At 45.9% G+C, this 17,593-nt stretch overlaps 1 protein-coding gene across 3 annotated transcripts in view; it reads right to left on the minus strand.

Annotated features, from left to right (window-relative positions):
• The window catches only part of BCOR (BCL6 corepressor), a 69,314-nt gene extending 52,362 nt beyond the window's left edge, over nt 1–16,952 (minus strand). For 2 of the 3 annotated variants that reach the window (XM_082244842.1, XM_082244839.1), the window contains exon 1: nt 16,234–16,369. The gene's annotated coding sequence lies outside the window, so the exon portion shown is untranslated. Of the gene's footprint in view, nt 1–16,233; nt 16,370–16,854 lie in introns of those variants that run through there. The other variant, XM_082244840.1, reaches the window with a different exon arrangement.
• Between the last annotated feature and the right edge of the window lie 641 nt (nt 16,953–17,593).

The following is a 17,593-nucleotide window of genomic DNA, read 5'->3' on the forward strand; positions in this document are numbered from 1 at the left end:
AGAGGAGGGGGGTTACAATCAACTCCGATAGTCTGTGTGGGGTACAATGCGCCCTGATAATATGCCAGTTCCATGCGCTCTGATGCGGGGGGCACAATGCGCTTTTATAATCTAGGGGTAAACTGCGCTCTGACCATCTGGGGGTACAATGCACCCTAATATGGTGGGTACACTGAGCTGATGATGGGGAGAGGTTACAATGCACCCTGATAATATGGAGGGGTACACAACTCTGATGATCTGGGGGGTACAATGCGTCCAGATAATACGGGGGTGCAATGCGCCCTGATAATATGGAGGGGTACACAACTCTGATGATCTGGGGGGTACAATGCGCCCAAATATGGGGAGGTACAATGCGCCCTGATAATGTGGGAGGGGGGTACAATAAACTCTTATAATCTGACGATCTGGGGGTACAATGTGCCCTAATATGGGGGTACAGTCAGCTCCAATGGTCTGGGGAAGGGCGCATTGAGCTCTGATGATCTGGGGGGGGGGGTACAATGCGCCCTGATTATATGCAGGGGTACACAATGCTTACTGATAACATTGGGGGGGTACACTAAGCTCAGATCAGGGGGGTATTTTGAGTTCTGATGATCTGGGGGGGGGGGGTACAATGCGCCCTGATTATATGCAGGGGTAAACTAAACTGATGATGGGGGGCACAATACGCACTGATAACATGGGGGGGTACACTAAGCTCAGATCATGGGGGGTACAATGCTTACTAACATTGGGGGGGGCACACTAAGCTCTGATCATGGGGGGCACAATGCGTACTGATAACATTGGGGGGTACACTAAGCTCTGATCATGGGGGGTACAATGCGTACTGATAACATTGGGGGGTACACTAAGCTCTGATCATGGGGGGTACAATGCGTACTAACATTGGGGGGCACAATGCGTACTGATAACATTGGGGGGTACACTAAGCTCTGATCATGGGGGGGGGGGGTAGAGTGCGCTCCGCCGATCCCCCCCCCGATCTCGGCAGTAGCGGAGCTCGGGCTGATTTAGGACACATCGGGGAGACGTGGCGCTCATAATAAGCAGGCGGCCCCTTTTGTTTTATAGCAGCTGCTCCGTCCTGCCTCCCCCGAGGCTCCCCAGCTCCGATCGATGCCATAGATTAAGATAAACCGATTTTTCTCTCTACATTTCCGCTCCCAGTCAGTAGGACGGCGTGTCAGGAGCGGAGCGGATCGGCTCTCGCCCAGCGCCATGCTAATCATGGTCAGCTCAGTGCCCGGGGGCGATCCCAAACAAAGGATCCAGTGACGGGCGGCACACATTCCAACAAACACAAAGCCTTCAATTTACACCCGCCCGGGGGCCATCCGCCCCCACCACCACCAGGCTCCTCTATAGAAGCCGCCATGTGAAGTGCCCGCTGCCCAGACTCATCACCAGCCTGGCTCCGCTCCCCCTTGCCACAGCCGGCGGCAGTCCCCCTGCCACAGCCCCGCTGTGCCCAGACGCGATCGGAGAATTAAACAGCCTCCTATTATTACTGTACACTGCAGACAGCCCTCCGCTATGTCACTCTTCACCGCCAACGACTGCTCTAGTCACCCTTTCATCACCGGAATCACTGCAACTGTGCAATCAATGGAACGATTCTAATATCATAACCATACATATGTATTATATAGAAATATAAACTCGGATCGTTTTGTGATGTAAAAAACCCTTTTTTGCATCTTTGTTGCCACCAAGAGTTACAATGTCCAATTTAAATGACAAAATAACGTGATGTCAATGTTTTTTCTGGGTTAAAGGGTTTCTCATTGCTATGTGTGTCCCGCTGAGGATATTTCCCCTTCCATTCCTGTCCTGGAGACACAACAGAAACTCTCCCCAGTAAGCGGAATACCCCACACAGATCTAACTCTCTGCTTTGGTGACAGCTGTGAAATGTCACATCTCTGTCCAAGTAACAAATAAAAAAGGTGACTCTCCCTAGTGAAGAACTTGAGACTCCTCTGCAGAACACTTTTCAGAGGCGTTTGCTACACCAACAAACTGCAACTATGCTTCACCATTCATTGGAAGGGGATAGGCTAGGCAGGCCAACTTCCAAACAATAATAGTTCATGCTGCAGGCCAGAAGCAAAGCTTTACAATCACAGCATGTAAACACCCACATCCACTGTCTCTGCAGCTTACAGGGTTCTGGCATTTGGGGGTGTTTTAAACGGCCCACCTGCATGTTTCTGAAGGGCACCCCACCCTGTAAGTCTAAACAAGCCCTAACTAAAGCAACATTTAAAAAGACCAACTCCAGACAAAACTTTGGTTGTGATAGAGTGGATAAACGCTAGAACCCTTTTTCCCTTTGATCCTCTTTATTTCTTGTCCTGGTGTCACATGGACAAAAAGTGAAAACTCTCACTTATGGGGAATAATGAAATCTTAGAAGCCAGTTGGAGGTTACAGGTTGGTTCTGCCAAGTGCTCTGGAACCACCTGATTAGTGGACACTGAGCCAAATGTTGGGGGGTGAGAATTTCACTGCTGCAGGATAAGCTTTGAGGCCTTGGCTGCCTATCTTCCATGGTGGGCCTGCTGGGAGAAGAATCCAGCTGTGCTCAAAATGTTACTCCCATGACACACTCTGCAGGATTGTTTTCTGCATCCAACACAGTGAATGACCCCACAGTGAAAAATAACACTTCAACCCTTTGTTACCTGTAACAAAGACTAAATACTCGCCTTTCCTTGTGCCCACCCTGCTGAACAACACTCAGTTCCCAAGTTCCTGAGCTCCACTGGAAAATCAACATTTTTGGTAGTGTCACTCTCCTGGGCTGCAGCAAACCGCTGGTTCCTCCCTTGGGTCACAATTGTCAATGTGTGAATAGACCCCAGACCTAAATCACATAGCTGTGAATGGACCCAGACCTAGATCACATAGCTGTGAATGGACCCAGACCTAGATCACATAGCTGTGAATGGACCCAGACCTAGATCACATAGCTGTGAATGGACCTAGACCTAGATCACATAGCTGTGAATGGACCCAGACCTAGATCACATAGCTGTGAATGGACCCAGACCTAGATCACATAGCTGTGAATGGACCCAGACCTAGATCACATAGCTGTGAATAGACCCCAGACCTAGATCACATAGCTGTGAATGGACCCAGACCTAGATCACATAGCTGTGAATGGACCTAGACCTAGATCACATAGCTGTGAATGGACCCAGACCTAGATCACATAGCTGTGAATGGACCCAGACCTAGATCACATAGCTGTGAATGGACCCAGACCTAGATCACATAGCTTTAAATGGACCCAGACCTAGATCACATAGCTGTGAATGGACCCAGACCTAGATCACATACTGGTGTGGTGAATCGACTCCAAACCAAGATCATATACTGGTGAATTGACCCAGACCAAGATCACATACTGGTGAATTGACCCAGACCAAGATCACATACTGGTGAATTGACTCCAGACCAAGATCACATACTTGTGAATTGACCCAGACCAAGGTCTCATGCAGCCCCCTTTGGCATAGTGGTGCACTCTGAAAACTGATGCAAAGGCCAAAATCTTATTGCTGCCTCAACAGTGAACATTTCCCTAAAACCATTCCTAAACTTCTTAGCCCCAGAGCACACATGTGCCCTGTGATGTGGCAGGAGGCAGTGAAGGGTTAATGTGCGGTGCTAGGCACAGTGCTGGGGAACTACCAGCACACAACAGCTGCTTCCACACAATGATCGCATTTCTTCCAGCACTCTGAACTTGAGCCAAGCCGTGCTATGACTTGCTCCAGCAAGTTGGCTTTTTATGTGTTGCTACATCACAACAGCCCTATAGGACACAGACCTCTAATCTCACAGATTACACAACTGTCATAAATACGGCGTGACAGATAAACGTGGCGACGTGTGTGAAGTCCGTGTCTGGAGGCTCACACATCATTTATTGCACCGTGACACATCACATCAGATTGGGGAATCGATTCCAGCCTTAGCTCCCCTCGCAGCTCTAACAGGGGGACCCTCAACTCACATGGAACCAATCATAGGCCGGCCTGATGTACACCAGCTGTCCGGAGATCGCTCTACAATACAATTATCAACCCGGGAGATCGCGCTTTTATCATCGTTCTGATAAGGGCTCACGCCATTTTCTTTTTTAAATAAAGCACAAACACATCTGCAAGAAGAACGATGTATTCACCTTTCTTGCGGGTGCGGTGTGATTTGAGCCATACAAAATGAATGGGCTCATATCGCACTGCAAAGAATCGCATGTTATTTGAGGAATGTGATGCGATTTCTGACCGATTCACTTGCGCTTTCCTGCACCACCATAGGGTATAAAATAAATTACACCAAATCATTCTAAAAACACACACACAGAAAAGCAGAGTGGCCCCAAGGTGTACAAACCGATGGGTATGATAGATTTGCCTGGGAAATCTTTACAATCACTGGTCTGATAACTACCAGCTAGCTGTCGGGGGGAATCGCTCTACGATCATCAATCCGAAATGTGATCGATCTACAACCATCAACCCGAAATGTGATCGCTCTACGATCATCAACCCGAAATGTGATCGCTCTACGACCATGAACCCGAAATGTAATCGCTCTACGATCATCAACCCGAAATATGATCGCTCTACGACCATCAACTCAAAATGTGATCGCTCTACGATCATCAATCCGAAATGTGATCACTCTACGACCATGAACCCGAAATGTGATCGCTCTATGACCATGAACCCGAAATGTGATCGCTCTATGACCATGAACCCGAAATGTGATCGCTCTACGATCATTAACCCAAAATGTAATCGCTCTACGACCATCAACCCAAAATGTGATCGCTCTACGACCATCAACCCAAAATGTGATCGCTCTACGACCATCAACCCGAAATGTGATCGCTCTATGATCGTAAACCCGAAATGTGATCGCTCTACGATCGTAAACCCGAAATGTGATCGCTCACGATCATCGACCCAAAATGTGATCACTTCTATGATCGTCAACCCAAAATAGGATCACTTTACATTTATCAACCCAAAATGTGACCGCTCTACAATCATCAACCCAAATGTGGATCACTACGATCGTCAACCAGAAATGTGATCACTCTACAAACATCAGCGTGATTTACTGAGTGATCGCTTTTACAATTATCACCGTCCAATCTCAGGCTGGCAGAGCAATTATAAGATCGGCTACGTGATCGCTCTAGATTCATTATTTAGATCAGGTATATGATCGCTCTAGATTCATTACTTAGATCGGGTATATAATGATCGCTCTAGATTCATTATTTAGATCGGGTATATAATGATCGCTCTAGATTCATTATTAAGATCGGGTATGTGATCGCTCTAGATTCATTATTAAGATCGGGTATGTGATCGCTCTGGATTCATTATTTAGATCGGGTATGTGATCGCTCTAGATTCATTATTTAGATCTGGTATGTGATCGCTCTAGATTCATTATTTAGATCTGGTATGTGATCGCTCTAGATTCATTATTTAGATCGGGTATGTGATCGCTCTGGATTCATTATTTAGATCGGGTATGTGATCGCTCTAGATTCATTATTTAGATCTGGTATGTGATCGCTCTAGATTCATTATTTAGATCGGGTATGTGATCGCTCTAGATTCATTATTAAGATCGGGTATGTGATCGCTCTAGATTCATTATTTAGATCGGGTATATAATGATCGCTCTAGATTCATTATTTAGATCGGGTATGTGATCGCTCTAGATTCATTATTAAGATCGGGTATGTGATCGCTCTAGATTCATTATTTAGATCTGGTATGTGATCGCTCTAGGTTCATTATTCAGGGCGGTATGATCGCTATACAAAGTCTCTTTGAAGTGAGCGATGCCGGTCGGCCGAGCCCGGGTTTATTAACCTGCCCAGACAAGTTGCCGTCGTCCTGCATAGCGTTGTGACATGTCATTGTCACTCCGCTCTGTGATCTCCCCGTGTAATAATAACACCGGGCTCCTTCTCTAGTCATGACTGTAGAATCTAGGCAGCGATCATTGTTCCATCCGATCTGGGTTATGTGTGTGGTAATAGAGGGCTATAGCTAATAGACAGGTTGACGGGTAATTGTGGGGATTGATCAGGGCGAGTGGAAGCAGCTCGGGCTGTACGATGTGTCTGCCTCCAGCTCAGCCGTGAGTCCCACACATATTAAATGGAGGCTTTTATTTCCTGGAGCCGGGGCTGCGAGCGCAAGCCTTTTATTATTCCTATTAATCACGCCTAACGCTTCCAGCTGTCCCTGCAGGGCTCGGCTCGTTGTGGAGACAGCCCTCTGCTTTATCTCTGCTTCTCCCTGAGCAGGTTGTCTCCTTCTCCGAGGGCTCTCCGCATCCAGCCTAATGTTTGGATTGTGCATCAGATGGAGACAGACTGGGGGAGGGGATCTGTGATAAGGACATCGGCTTACCAGCGCAGATAACCCTTTCTAGGCAGGATCGGGTTTGGCTCAGTGTGCGAACTACACAGCCACTTCAGCAATGAATTGTCACTTATATGACATTGGTGACAAATCATTTATTGCTGAAGTCTCCATCCACACCCCAAAACCTGCCTATGGCACAAATGACAGGACACCCTTTCCAGACTCTGGAACCTCTCTCTGACCTCCATCTACACCCCAAAACTTACCTATGGCACAAATGACAGGACACCCTTTCCAGACTCTGGAACCTCTCTCCGACCTCCATCTACACCCCAAAACCTGCCTATGGCACAAATGACAGGACACCCTTTCCAGACTCTGGAACCTCTCTCTGACCTCCATCTACACCCCAAAACCTGCCTATGGCACAAATGACAGGACACCCTTTCCAGACTCTGGAACCTCTCTCCGACCTCCATCTACACCCCAAAACCTGCCTATGGCACAAATGACAGGACACCCTTTCCAGACTCTGGAACCTCTCTCTGACCTCCATCTACACCCCAAAACCTGCCTATGGCACAAATGACAGGACACCCTTTCCAGACTCTGGAACCTCTCTCTGACCTTCATGTACAAACCAATTTGTTAATGACACAGACGAGATGGCATTGTGCCATTTACCTGCCCCTATATGGGACCTTCACCCATACGCCATACTGCACAGGTGACAGGTCCAATATTTTGGAATAGCTGGCATATCTCCCGTCCATCCTCACATCCCACTGCAAATCCCAGAGCCTGCCCATAGTACTAGATATGTCAAGAAGGTCATTCCCGAATCCTGCATCTATTATGTGACCCCCATCCACTTAGGCTGTACACCCCAAAACCTGCTTATGGCACAGAGAAAATGTTAAAACCTTAGGCTATACCTAGTCTCTACCCACACATTCTGCCAACCCAGAACCACCCAATTCTGAGGCATTGAACTGGATCTGACTCAATGGTTGCCGATGACCCTGGGAGATGCCATTTACTTGCCTCCAACTGCACCATCCTGCCCATGGCACAGAGGACATGCCATCCATTGCACAATCGTGGACCTATATCTGATCACACTGCACACCCAGTACGTGTCTTTGACACAGAGATGCATTCCAAAATCCTGGACCTATGCCAAACCAGGTTCCACAACCTAGAAGTTGCCAATGACACAGATGGCATGTCATTGGTGCCATTTACCTGCACGGCCCAAAGCCTGCTTATGACACAGAGGACAGTCCCATCTATTGGAGTCTCAGGCCTATACATCTGCCATACAAACCCCCAGATTAGATCGTGCTATCACTGATTGTTCTGCTTGGGCTTTTCTAGCCGGCGTCGTAACACCGCTTAGGGCAGGCGGGCCTCGTGGGTAATTTAAGCAGAAAACAGTCATGCAAAATAAGTCTGTCAAGCTCAATTTACCGCTGTTTCTGACATTATTTTTCTCGTGTACCGAGCTTATAAATCAGGCGGATGCTAAGAAAACACCTATTGGTGAGCCCGATCTAAATCAGCACCGAACATGTTACCCACAACACCCCCAAATCCCAGGGGAGCCATCCTCAGATCAGCCATTAAAACGTGTCCTAATGATCCCATCCAACAAACATTGTATTCTGCGGGATCGCTATCAGCACAGTACACATTCATAGCACGATCGGCATGACTCGCAGCGCCGGATCGGCCTCCAGTTCGGGATTGTAGTCAGTAATTGTCAAGTGCCTGAGTCATCTCCAGCCTTTGTATGTCCCCCTCCCCCGGGCTCACTAATTATCACCAATCCCTATCCAACTGATCAGTGTTTGTTTAGCGCTAGGCTGCTTCCTGCCGCTCAATGGGAAGGAGAACACAGGCACGGCTTGCCATTCACACAAAGAACATTCCCTGATGGTTACCTATATACACCGACCCCCACCACTACCTACCCCTGGAAGATAAACCCAGATCCCTTATCATTGCTATAGATAACTAGAATACAGCTGGAAAATATTCCCCGATCCCCATCACTGTCTATAGAAGACTATACCTGGAAAATAACCCCCGATCCACACCACTGTCTATAGAGGACTATATACCTGGAAAATAACCCCCAATCCCCATCACTGTCTATAGAAGACTATACAGTATACCTTGAAAATATTCCCCGATCCCCATCACTGTCTATAGAAGACTATACAGTATACGTGGAAAATATTCCCCGATCCCCATCACTGTCTATAGAAGACTATACCTGGAAAATAACCCCCGATCCACACCACTGTCTATAGAGGACTATATACCTGGAAAATAACCCCCAATCCCCATCACTGTCTATAGAAGACTATACAGTATACCTTGAAAATATTCCCCGATCCCCATCACTGTCTATAGAAGACTATACAGTATACCTGGAAAATATTCCCCGATCCCCATCACTGTTTATAGAAGACTATACAGTATACCTTGAAAATATTCCCCGATCCCCATCACTGTCTATAGAAGACTATACAGTATACCTGGAAAATAACCCCCGATCCCCATCACTGTCTATAGAGGACTATACCTGAAAAATAACCCCGATCCCCATCACTGTCTATAGAGGACTATAGTCTATACCTGGAAAATAACCCCCAATCCCCATCACTGTCTATAGAAGACTATACTTCTATACATGGAAAATATTCCCCGATCCCCATCACTGTCTATAGAAGACTATACAGTATACGTGGAAAATATTCCCCGATCCCCATCACTGTCTATAGAAGACTATACTTCTATACATGGAAAATATTCCCCGATCCACATCACTGTCTATAGAGGACTATATAACTGGAAAATAATCCCCGATCCCCATCACTGTCTATAGAGGACTATATAACTGGAAAATAATCCCCGATCCCCATCACTGTCTATAAAGGACTATAGTCTATACCTGGAAAATAACCCTGATCCCCATCACTGTCTATAGAAGACTATACTTCTATACCTGGAAAATAATCCCCGATCCCCATCACTGTCTATAGAGGAATATATACCTGAAAAATAACCCCGATCCCAATCACTGTCTATAGAGGACTATAGTCTATACCTGGAAAATAACCCCGATCCCCATCACTGTCTATAGAAGACTATACTTCTATACCTGGAAAATAATCCCCGATCCCCATCACTGTCTATAGAGGAATATATACCTGAAAAATAACCCCGATCCCAATCACTGTCTATAGAGGACTATAGTCTATACCTGGAAAATAATCCCCGATCCCCATCAAAGTCTATAGAAGACTATATATACCTGGAAAATAACCCCCGATCCCCATCACTGTCTACAGAGGACTATACTTCTATACATGTGAAATATTCCCCGATTCCCATCACTGTCTACAGAGGACTATACTTCTATACATGTAAAATATTCCCCGATCCCCATCACTGTCTATAGAGGGCTATACACATGGAAAATAACCCCGATCACTGTCTATAGAGAACTATACTCTATACCTGGAAAATAACCCCGATCCCCATCACTGTCTATAGAGGACTATATACCTGGAAAATAACCCCCGATCCCCATCACTGTCTATAGAGGACTATATTCTATACCTGGAAAATAATCCCCGATCCCCATCAAAGTCTATAGAAGACTATATATACCTGGAAAATAATCCCCGATCCCCATCAAAGTCTATAGAAGACTATATATACCTGGAAAATAATCCCCGATCCCCATCACTGTCTACAGAGGACTATACTTCTATACATGTGAAATATTCCCCGATCCCCATCACTGTCTATAGAGGGCTATACACATGGAAAATAACCCCGATCACTGTCTATAGAGAACTATACTCTATACCTGGAAAATAACTCCCGATCCCCATCACTGTCTAAAGAGGGCTATACTTTACAACTGGAGGATAATCCCCGATTCCCATCAAGGTGTATAGAGGACTTCTATACCACTGGAAGAGAATATCCGATCCCCCATCGCTGTCTATAGATAACTAGTCCACAGCTGGAGTATAACCCCGATCCCTCACCATAATAGATGACTAGTAGTACTTGTCATATTATAGTGAGGAAATAGGAGGGGGGAGGGGGGGGGGGTTATCCTTATGTTGTATAGTAGTCATCTAAAAAAGTGATGGGGATCTGGGGTTATCCTTTAGCTTTGTATTATCTATTATGGTGAGGGTTCAGGGTTATCCTCCAGTTGTATCTATAGACAGCGATGAGGGATCGGGGATTATCTTCCACTTGTGTAGTAGTCATCTACAAACAGCGATGGGGGATCGGGATTTATCCTCCTGTTGTATAGTCGTCATTTAGAGCAGCGATGGGGATCGGGGGGTTATCCTCCAGCTGTGTACTAGTCTAGTACTATAGACTATTGACTATACAACTGGAAGATTACTCCGATCCCTCAGCATAATAGATGACCAGTACAAAGCTGGAGGATAACCCCAGATCCTTGTTACTGCTACAGTTTGACTTCTATACAAGACTCCCGATCCTCATCATTGCTATAGATGACTAGTACACAACAGGAGGATAACTCCCGATCCTCATCATTGCTATAGATGACTAGTACACAACAGGAGGATAACTCCCGATCCTCATCATTGCTATAGATGACTAGTACACAACAGGAGGATAACTCCCGATCCTCATCATTGCTATAGATGACTAGTACATAACAGGAGGATAACTCCCGATCCTCATCATTGTAATAGATGACTATTAGTGTACACAACAGGAGGATAACTCCCGATTTCCCTCATTGCTATAGATGACTAGTACATAACAGGAGGATAACTCCCGATCTCCCTCATTGCTATAGATGACTAGTACATAACAGGAGGATAACTCCCGATCTCCCTCATTGCTATATATGACTAGTACACAACAGGAGGATAACTCCCGATCTCCCTCATTGCTATATATGACTAGTACACAACAGGAGGATAACTCCCGATCTCCCTCATTTCTATAGATGACTAGTACACAACAGGAGGATAACTCCCGATCTCCCCCATTGCTATAGATGACTATTAGTGTACACAACAGGAGGATAACTCCCGATCTCCCTCATTGCTATATATGACTAGTACACAACAGGAGGATAACTCCCGATCCCTATCATTGCTATAGATGACTAGTACACAACAGGAGGATAACTCCCGATCTCCCTCATTGCTATATATGACTAGTACACAACAGGAGGATAACTCCCGATCCCTATCATTGCTATATATGACTAGTACACAACAGGAGGATAACTCCCGATCCCTATCATTGCTATATATGACTAGTACACAACAGGAGGATAACTCCCGATCTCCCTCATTGCTATATATGACTAGTACACAACAGGAGGATAACTCCCGATCTCCCTCATTGCTATAGATGACTAGTACACAACAGGAGGATAACTCCCGATCTCCCTCATTGCTATATATGACTAGTACACAACAGGAGGATAACTCCCGATCTCCCTCATTGCTATATATGACTAGTACACAACAGGAGGATAACTCCCGATCTCCCTCATTGCTATATATGACTAGTACACAACAGGAGGATAACTCCCGATCTCCCCCATTGCTATAGATGACTATTAGTGTACACAACAGGAGGATAACTCCCGATCCCTATCATTGCTATATATGACTAGTACACAACAGGAGGATAACTCCCGATCTCCCTCATTGCTATATATGACTAGTACACAACAGGAGGATAACTCCCGATCTCCCTCATTGCTATATATGACTAGTACACAACAGGAGGATAACTCCCGATCTCCCTCATTGCTATATATGACTAGTACACAACAGGAGGATAACTCCCGATCTCCCCCATTGCTATAGATGACTATTAGTGTACACAACAGGAGGATAACTCCCGATCCCTATCATTGCTATATATGACTAGTACACAACAGGAGGATAACTCCCGATCCCTATCATTGCTATATATGACTAGTACACAACAGGAGGATAACTCCCGATCTCCCTCATTGCTATATATGACTAGTACACAACAGGAGGATAACTCCCGATCTCCCTCATTGCTATATATGATAACTCCCGATCCATATCATTGCTATGATAACTGGTTCATAACTGGGGGACAACCCCTAAACCCTCACCAAAATAGAGGACTACAACACAGTTGAAGGATAACCCCGATCCCTATCAATGCCTATAGATGACTGGAGGATAACCCCGATCTTCCAATTATACTCATCTAGTACCCAAATAGAAGATAACCCCCGATGTGTTGCCTAAATATAGAGGGGTGTAGAGATGGCAAGATTTACATGAATCTGGTGACTTGAATTGTCCAACTATTTGTGAATAAAATCTCTTTTTTATTTTCCCTGCACATGAGCGATCATGGTTTGCGAAGTGAATATTTACTAAGCTATAAGCGGGAACTCCGATGTGATTCTATCAGAAAGGAAGGGGTTAATGGAGCAGACATGTCACGCTCGGTAGGAGCCCTCTAGCTGAGCATTAAAGCTGTCACTTCGCAGCCCGCGCTGCTTTATTGCTCTTATGAAATGGCCCATCTTGTCTAATTGCTTCCATATTCATATCTTTCCCGAGACAGGTTTTACTGTCCTCCCCCGATCGTCCCCAGCACATCGCACGAGCCGATCGCCTCTCTTTCCAACACTAACTGGAGGTGGGGGGGGGCTTAATGAGAACCAATATAAAGAAGGTCACACCGAGACCATCTTAAAAGGCTGCAATAAAAGCCACCAATTAGTGTTTTACAATCGCACAGGCTCCACCGGGGAAGCAGAACTGCCTTCAATAATAAGCCGGCCTTATCGGAAAGTCTGGGCACGGCGGCACGGTCAGGGTTAATGGAGGGGGAGGGGCGGCCCGCAGGGACAAGGGCCAGCACGAACACTCCTCATAACCTCGCCGTGCCCCGAGCAGGAAGAGAAATCAGCAGCGAGGAGTCGGCTGAACAAACAAGCGGCTGCCAGGAGTCCTTATTTGATCGCTAGAGAGCGAGACTTAACCCCTTGTCAGCCTGCATACCCATCCCCCCCCACAGTGTCCTCACACATCACCGCAATCAATGGCCCCGTGTCCTGCACACAAGGACAGCCCGAGGTGCCCGCTGTCATACAACTTTTCCCAGGACACAAAGGAACTTGTCACCCGGCCACTTCAGGGACTTTCTCCCCCCATCATAGTGATCGATGACCGCACAGCCTGTCACCGACATATCGTATCCACAACATAATCATCTCCCATACCGATCGCCGACATACCCCACACAATCATCCGGACATGACTGCGATTCTATCTATAACCTCTACAGAACAAGATACACAGCGATCGGTGGAATACGGAGACCTCCATATATTACAGCATTCTATACAATCCCGCTTGGCCACACAGCGATAGAATACATATATACCCCATACATCGCAGAAGAAAATCCAAACACGGGGCTATATGTTATATATATATATATATATATATATATGCAATATATTCGGTTTTGGCATAAAAATATATATATATTATATTGTGATTGTATGGTTTTCAAAGTTCTGTTGTTTTAGAATCTTTGCAATATATACGGTTTTGGTATTTAAAAAAAAATAACAAATATAAATACATGTTTTTATGCCAAAACCGTATATATTGCAAAGATTCTAAAACAACAGGACCCTGAAAACCATACAATCACAATATATATATATATATAGATGTATTGCATTACTTCTAAAACAGAACCCTGAAAACCATCTGATCGCATTATTATAGATTTTATACATATATATATATATACACACATATACATATATATATATATATATATAATGACAATATGGACATATTGCATTACTTCCAAAACAGAACCCTGGATACCATCCGATCGCAGTGTTATATTATAGAGACCCCCCAGACATACACGGTAAGGCTCAGAAAATAGAACTGCGATCAGCACCCGATGACAGATGACAGATATCTAGTTATACGGAGGGTCCGAGATATTGCGAAGAAACGGAACTCCGATCAGAACACAGAACCAGATCAGCGTGCGCTGTGCCCGTCATCTCACATTATTATTATTATTATACACTTCGTTCCGTCTTATCATTGTATAGCAGACTTTTCCTCGATCCCCACAGCACCATCATATATTTTGTATACAGATTATATATATGTTATACGGAGTCCTCATCCGTCACAATGAATTCCGTTCCGTCTCATCATTCTATAACAGACGTTCCCCCACTGCGTACCCAGCGCTATACACTCCGATCCCAGTGCAATACTTCTATAGAGAGAGACTACGGAGCCCCTCATCCATCAGTATAAATCCCATTCAGACTTTCCCCGATCCCCCATTGCGCACCCAGCGCTATACACTCCGATCACAGCGCTCTATAGAGACTCTCATTGTAGAGCAGAGTATCCCCGATCACAGCGCAGTATATAGAACTATATATATATATATTACATGAGCCCCTCGATCACAGCGCAATATATAGAACTATATATAACATGAGCCCCTCATCCATCAATATAAATCCCATTCAGTCTGATGATTGTATAGCAGACTTTCACCCGATCCCCGTTGCGTACCCAGCGCTATACACTCCGATCAAAGCGCTCTATAGAGACTCTCATTGTAGAGCAGAGTCCCCGATCAGCGCAGTATATATAAGGAGTCTTTCATTCATCAGTAGACAGTATATATTTCGTTTAGTCTAATTGTATAGCAGCCGTTCCCCTGATCACAGTGATAAGAGATAGATATATATATATATATATATATATATATATATATATATATATATACACACAGAGCCCCTCATATCAGTACAATATAAATCCCATTCAGTCTCATCATTGTATAGCAGAATTTCCCCGATCCCCATTGCGCACCCAGCGCTATACACTCCGATCACAGCGCTCTATAGAGACTCTCATTGTAGAGCAGAGTATCCCCGATCACAGACTCTCTATAGAGACTCTCATTCAGTCTCATGATTGTATAGCAGACTTTCCCCGATCATAGCGCAGTATATATGTAGATAGATAGAGACTAATATATTAGTAGACAAATTATATATTCCGCTCAGTCTCATCATTGTATAGAAGACTTTCCCCCGATCACAGTGCTAATATATACATATACACACACATACAGTCCTTCATATCTCTGTACAATATATAAATCCCATTCAGTCTCATCATTGTATAGCAGACTTTCTCCGATCCCTATACACTCCGATCACAGCGCTCTATAGAGACTCTCATTCAGTCTCATCATTGTATAGCAGACTTGTTCCCGATCATAGCGCAGTATATATGAATATATATATATATATATATACACACAGAGATGTACACATATTAGTAGACAAGGATATATCTCATTCAGTCTCATGATTGTATAGCAGACTTTCCCCGATCCCCATTGCGTACCCAGCGCTATACACTCCGATCACAGCGCTCTATAGAGACTCTCATTCAGTCTCATCTTTGTATAGCAGACTTTTCCCCGATCCCTATGATCCTCATTGCGCACCCAGCGCTATACACTCCGATCACAGACTCTCATTCAGTCTGATGATCGTATAGCAGACTTTCCCCGATCACAGCGCTCTATAGACTTGTCATTGTAGAGCAGAGTGTCCCCGATCACAATATATAACACTCAGTCCCATCATTGTATCTACACTCGATAAGAGTTGAGTATATAATAGCAGACAATGTACAGATTGCCCCGATCCCCCCATACAGACCTGTAGTTCGGGGTGATCGCTGTCTCTAGCTCCGATAACGTGTCCCCCGTCCAGCCTAGACAGCTGAGCAGTGAGTCCGGCGGCGCTCCTCCGTGTAAATCCCAGTAGGAGATCGGACGGCCATCGTCCCTGGCAGTAATAAATCCCGTGTGTGTGTACCGGCGGTGGTGACGGCTAAGTCCCGGCGCTATGGCTCCTTCCCTGTCTGTAGCGATCGCAGCAAAGTTTATTATTGTTATTTGCAGGCTGGTGTACACGCAGTGGAGCCGCGGCTGAGCGATGCAGTCCCTCCCCTGGCTGGGAGGAGGGGGAGGCGCCGGGTGGGGGGTGGGTTAGCGAGGTCAATCTCCGGAGCCCCCAGGAAAGAAGAAAGATGAGCGGTGGGAGGTGGCAGCCCCTCCCCCTCCTTCCTTCTCCTCCCCCGGTGTTAGCTCTGTGCCGGCTGGGGAAGGTGATCGCGGAGGGGAAGCCCAGTACTGTGTACACCTGTGACCTGGCCGTACAGTGAAGGTGCCAGGCAGTGCCCCCGGAAAGACGACGAGCCGCCGATGTCTAATGTGTCATGTCCAAGTGACAGCGCCGAGACAGGCGGCAATTACCCCTCCCCCATGTCCTCATTACCGATCTCCCGCGCTCTCCGCTTCTCCCGTCTCGTGCTCTTCCTCCGTGTAATCTGTTTGTAATTCTGGATCGTATCTCTCTTCCTGTGGAACGGGCTCCTTCCTCTCTCTGGAACCATTCCTGTCTCGCTCTCTTTATCTCAGTGCGTGCATCTCTGCTATTCTCCTACACGCCTTCCCCACATAAGGGGCTGCAAGTGGGGGGGATCCTTCCTGGCCCACATACAGGAGAACCCCACTTCTTCCTCATCTATTCATGGATCGTGATACTGTGCTCCTACAAATACATAACACCCAGCTTCCTCCACCTGTCTGCAGACATTGGGCTCCCTTATCCTTCATACAGCAATTCATGGAGGCCACAGAGGGCGGCAAGGGTATCTCTCATAGGGCGTCAACCACCTGCCTTCTTTAGGGCATCAACTTTCTAGGATATCTCCTTCTTTAGTGCATCACCTTTCTTGGGTATCGCCTTATTTTGGGCATTGTCTTTTTTGGGTATCTGCTTTTTTAGGGCATTACCTTCCTTGGGGATCACCTTTCTGGGGTATCTCCTTCTTTAGGGCATCACCTTTCTTGGGTGTAGCCTTTTTTTGGGCATCCCCTTACTTGGATATTGAATTTCTTGGGTATCTCCTTCCTTAGGGCATCACCTTTCTTGGGCAGCGCCTTCCTGGGGTATCTCCTTCTTTAGGGCATTACCTTTCTTGGGTTTATCCTTTTTTGGGCATCCCCTTCCT

This window comes from Pelophylax lessonae (assembly GCF_965119305.1).
Source record: "Pelophylax lessonae genome assembly, chromosome: 2".
Taxonomy (NCBI): domain Eukaryota; kingdom Metazoa; phylum Chordata; class Amphibia; order Anura; family Ranidae; genus Pelophylax; species Pelophylax lessonae.